Source organism: Hypanus sabinus, chromosome 17 (assembly GCF_030144855.1).
Source record: "Hypanus sabinus isolate sHypSab1 chromosome 17, sHypSab1.hap1, whole genome shotgun sequence".
Taxonomy (NCBI): domain Eukaryota; kingdom Metazoa; phylum Chordata; class Chondrichthyes; order Myliobatiformes; family Dasyatidae; genus Hypanus; species Hypanus sabinus.
In genome coordinates this window covers 22,585,615-22,591,614 of record NC_082722.1, presented here as the reverse complement: position 1 = coordinate 22,591,614, position 6,000 = coordinate 22,585,615, and positions in this window count along the sequence as shown.

The window sequence follows — 6,000 nt, the reverse complement described above, 5'->3', positions numbered from 1 at the left end:
ATGTTTAAATCATCCTTAGCACCAGGTGAGGTACCGGAGGATTGGAGGATAGTTAATGTTGTTCTGCTGTTTAAGAAAGGCTAAAAATAAACCAGGAAATTATAGGCCGATGAGCCTGACATCAGTATTGGGAAAGTTATTGGAAGGTATTCTATGGGACCAGGTATATGAGTTTTTGGATAGTCATGGACTGATAAGGGATAGTCAGCATGGCTTCATGCATGATAGCTTGTCTCTTACCAATCTTACAGTTTTTTGAGGAAGTTCCCAGAAAAGTTGATGAAGGCAAGGCAGCAGATGTCATCTACATGGACATCTGACAAGGTCCCTCACGACATTCAAGATGAAGTAGTAAATTGGATTAGATGTTGGCTTAGTGAGAGAAGCCAGCGAATGGTAGTAGATGGTTACTTCTATGACTGGAGGCCTGTGACGCAGGGATTGGTGTTGGGTCCATTGTTGTTTGTCATCTCTGTCAATGGTCTGGATGATAATGTGGTTAATTGGATCAGCAAATTTGCAGATGACACCAAAATTGGGGTTGTAGTGGGCAGTGAGGAAGACTATCACGGCTTGCAGCAGGATCTTGTCCAGCTGGAAAATAGCAGATGGAATTTAAGGCTGACCAGGGTAGGTCTTAACACAGTGAATGGTAGGGCATCGAAGATAACTGCAGAACAAAGGGATCAGGGAATGCAAGTCCATTCATTGAAAGTGGTGTCACAAGTGGATAGGATTGTAAAGAAAGCTTTTGGCACATTGGCCTTCATAAATCAAAGTATTGAATACAGGAGATGGGATGTTATGCTGAAGTTCATTAAGATGCTGGTGAGGCCTAATTCGGAGCATAGTGTGCAGTTTTGGTTACCTACCTACCGGAAAGATGTAAATAAGATTAAAAGAGTACAGAGAAAATGTACAAGGATGTTGCCGGGACTGGAGGATCTGAGTTATAAGGAAATATTGAATAGGTTAGGAATTTATTCCTTGTAACATAGAAGATTGAGGGGAGATTTGATAGAGGTATGTAAAATTATGAGGGTCATAGATAGGGTAAATGCAAGCTGACCTTTTCCACTGAGGTTGGGTGGGACTACAACTTGAGGTCGTGGGTTAATGGTGAAAGGGGAAAAGTTTAAAGGGAACATGATGGGTAACTTCTTCACTCAGAGGGTCATGAGAATGTGAAACGAGCTGCCAGTGCAAGGGTTGCATACTAGCTTTTAAGTGAAGTTTGGGGGTATGGTGGGCTATGATCCTGGTACAGGTCGAAAGGAGTAGGCAGTTTAAATGGTTTGGCATGGACTAGATGGACAAAGAGGTGGGCTGTATTTTCATATGAATCTATAAATCCAAAAAAATCCATATCATCAGTTTTCAAAAAAATCAATGAAAAATTCCACTGTTGTTCACTGTTAAGCTATTCACCCGCCTTTTGGAAACAAAACTAATACAAAACTCTCACATTATATTGCTTTCCATCTCGAAGAGTGCACTAATCTAATTTTCCAGGGTATGATAGTGAAGAAAATCACCTGTACAGCATACAAACTTAGAAAATCCTAGAAGTTTGATGTTATGCAGTGACTCACTGTGACTATTCGAATTCCAAAGGGCCCACACATTGTTCTGTATTTTTCATGGTGGCATACTTACTTCTCTGTTCTGCTTGCATCAGTGGGAAGCCTGTTGTACTTCTGTACAATTACTCTTCCCTGAGTACTGCCAACAGCAATTCTCATTCTTGCCTCTGGCAATGAAAGACTTTTAGCCTTCTATAACCCTGCTGTCAGTTCCTTCACACCCAGACATCTATTTTACTCAAAAGCACATCTCTGCATCTCAGATCAATGTAACCACAGTCACTTTTTCTTGCATTCTGCGTTACTTCTCTTGAATTTTCTTGTTCAGGTGATATGGCATAATTGTAGTGTGTATATTATCTGTGGTTTTACTCTTCGTCATCATCAGTTGGGCCGAGATTTATCTAATAACAGGATTTTATTTTCTTGAATTCTTTAGAGTAAGTTACTTTAATAGCTATGTTTTTATAATGATATGGTTAAGAATGATATTAATGACATCACTCCTATTCTCCACATCATCATAGGACCTCATTTTTCTTTTCTAATCCCTTCTTTGCTCTGACCACTTATCTAACAGTTAGAATAAAAACACAAAGTACTGGAAAAACTCAACAGATCAGGTTGACTTTAAGAATATCACAGATTTTGTTATTATTAAATGTCAGGTTTTCAGCACCTGCTTTTATTATATTTTCATTTATCTAACAGCTATTAAACAACAACTTTCAGATTGGAAACATTACATGCTTGTCCTCTTTCCTTCTCTGCTGAAATTACCATAAGACATAGCAGCAAAATTAGGCTATTTGGTCTTTCGAGTTTGCACCACCATTCCATCATGGCCAATTTATTACCCTCTTAATCCCATTCTCCTAGCTTCTCCCCATAAGCTTTACTGCCTTTATTAATCAAGAAACTCTCAACCTCTGGTTTAAATATACATGATGACTTGACCTCCACAGCTATCTGTGGCAGTGCATTCCACAGATTCACTCAATTCTGGCTAAAGAAATTCCTCCTAATCTCTTTTATAAAGGGATGCCCTTGTATTCTGAGGTTGTGCCTGCTGATCCTTGCCCCCCCCCCCCCCAGTATAGGAAACATTGTCTCCATGTCATCTCTACCTAGGCATTTAAATATTCGATAGAACCTCAATGAGATCCCTTTCTCTTTCCTGATGAGTATATCCAATATCTTTGGTTTTGAGCCAATGAAAGGAATGACTGTTTCTAGCATCTGTAGACACTGGGAACCAGGTTAATATCTGAATCTGAATTTGCATGGGGGCACATCCTAAAGAACCTTCTTACGGGGAATTTGGAGAGTTGGCAAAGGTGTAAATATTCATACAGTGAATGCTAAGATGCTAATTTAAGATACTAGCTGATGTGTAAACAAGACATAGTTCCACAATTTAGATCTGCTTGGGGTATGGGAATCCTGTAGGATATTCACTAATTCAAGAAGTAATAGAATCTGACAATTCTCTAACATTCTATGATTGAAGTCTAAAAGCAGGTCTTATGTGAAATAACTAGAACAGTACAATAATCCAGCCAAGAATACAAAACAAAATGCTGATGGAACTCAGCAGGCACTGGTTAATGGGATAGTGGCATATAGTTTTATGGAATGCTAAATATCGGTACCTTCCACATATTTGGTCTGCTTTCTGATCCACTCCATTGTATTATTCCTTCACTTCCCAAAAGACTTCCTCCCAGCATTCCCAAGATATTCCTATTTCTCTTGGTCCCATCCTGGGGATTAGCTCTCTGTAACTGGTTCTCAGCTTGCATCTTCCGGTTAAGAATTGCGACGGTGTACTGCACGAAGGAATTTTTCACACAATTGCCAAGTGGCTCTTCGAGCCCATCAAATCCACGCATTTATCCTTTGCTAATTCTCAACGGCTAATTCAGCTGGCTTTTAAAATCAGTTGTGTGACAGCATAAATGGTGCAGATCTTCAATTGTTTTACAACAAGATTCAACAAAATCACAAATGTTTAAACTGTACATTAAACCTGCACAACTTGTATAGAATGATCTATTCTTAAAATTATTATTTCCTGCTGGCTGGTAGATGAGGACTGTAGCAATACAAGGCCCAATCATTCTTGTTAAAATTGACTACTTCAGCATTCTGACTGTGGAATGGATCTTCCAAAGCTTTAGGGAAGGCAAAGGGTAGCAGGACCACAGGAACACCACTGCCTGAACATTCCTCTCCAAGTCACATACTATCCTGGCTTAGATATTTTTGTAACTGGCCTTCCTCAATGACAGCATAGTGAGCGTACAACAGAAAGACTGCCGCAACTCAGGAAGGCAGGAGAAATTGGGGATGGGTCATTCCAGACCACCCCCATTCTCAAAGCCAGTTAGGCTTTGAAATGAATGCTAGAATTACCAGTACCACCCAAATCCTGAAAAACAAGGAAATAGCTGAGCAGCACACTTAGTACTGCCTTGTTGATCACGGGGTTGTGTTCAGAAAAAACAGTGCACCATACTACTTCGATAATGTCCTCTAATGGGCTGTACTTTGCTGCATTAAGAATTCGGCACCAACCCCAGCCACCAGCAGGCTCTACCCTGACAATACTACCTCTTGGTGCAGTATGGAGTGTCTGCCAGAACCGCTGTTGGTCAGGGTGAGGATGCAGCCATCCATTCTCCACCGAAGTGGAAGTTGCTGCCTCCTCAACTGCCTGCCCGGCTACTCAGCTTCTTCCAGCCCAGAGCTTCCTCTCTGGTCTCCTTCCCAGCCTGCGGGCATCCTCCCTACATTGAGCTGCAGGGTGACTGCTAGAATCCCAACAAACCATGGGGAGGGTAGGATGTTGTACCAGGTTTCTGACGAGGCAACACTTTTCGCTGTACATAATGCTGTAATGACAGCTTATCATCGATACCATCACCTTGATCCTGGGAAAGCATTCTGGGTGAGGTATCACTGTCAAACATCTTAAATACGTGATTGCTGAGTAATTATCCCTTTTCACATAGAGACAGCCAGGCTGAAAAGCATGTGCTGCTCTGCCTTCTAATTAACTGTCAGGTACTTATCTTTCAGCCCTCTTACATTGAATTACATTTAATTAAGAGTGGTCTTCATGTAAGCAAATATGACAGTTGGGAACACACACACACAATGCTGTAGGAACTCAGCAGGCCAGGCTGAATCTATGGATAAGAGTACAGTTAACGTTTTGGGCCGAGAACCTTCAGCAGGACTGGAGAAGAAAAGCTGAGGAGTAAAGGTGGGGGGAGGGGAGAGAGAAACAGAAGGGTGAAACCTGAAGGGGGAGGGACGAAGGAAAGAGCTGGGAAGTTGATTGGTGAGAGAGATACAGGGCTGCAGAAAATGATGAAGGAGTGGGGGAGTGGGGGCATTACCAGAGGTTTTTAGAAGCCTGGCTTGCTGATTTCCTCCAGCATTTTATGTATGCTGCTTGGATTTCCAGCGTCTACAGATTTTCTCTTGTTTGTAACAGTTGGAAGTTCGCTTTCACTAGTGTGAGAGGGAGGACTGTTGGAAAAGACGCCTAGAAAATGGCTGGACTCTTTGCCGAGGGCCGAGATTGTAAATCTCCAGCAGGGAGCACATAGTGGAAACCAAATTAGGAGTGGGAAAGGAGGGATCTGCAAACAGGAAGGGACTGGTGTAGAGAACAGGATTCAGGATGAGGGTCAAATGCTGGAGTGGAATGTCAGTGAGCATCAGTGATTGTGGGGCTGGAGACAGGTCAGGACGATTGACCAGTTGGCGATGGATCTGGACAGGGGTGGGAGTGCTGAAGGGGAGCTGGTAACCCCTAACACAGAAGCTCAGCTCCCTACCTGCGCCAGGAACCTGATGAAGTAAGTCCCTTGAAGCAAGTCAAGCCTGGTTCTGTTTGACCAACCGCGGATGGGGTGTACCACTGGGACAGGTTTGGCACCCTATGCACGCAGGGCATGGTTGGACACCTCCACCACACTCACCCGGCAGTGGGAATCCGAACCTGAATCACCCAGGTCCCAGAGGAACAGCCACAGAATCCTGCAATGTCTCGGCTTTCATTAAAACGTAATTTTTATCATGTGTGATACATAATGCACAAAAACTCAGAGCCACGCTAGGAGACCTGTGGTAATTTATCATGGAATTTTTAATTTTTAAGTCCCAGAAATGAATGTTATTGAGACACAAGGCAAACTCAGCTGCTTCATAATTTAAGGAACACAAACTGACATTTATCTACTAATTACTATTCTTCTGCAAATAAACCAGGGAATTGTTCCATTGTTTGATAACAAAGCTGAGGCATTAGTAGGGCATTCTTCTTCTCATGTCTTCCTGCTGGCTGATTTTTCACGCAAACACAGTTCTCCCACACCAACCCCACATTGCTTGACTCACTTAATAT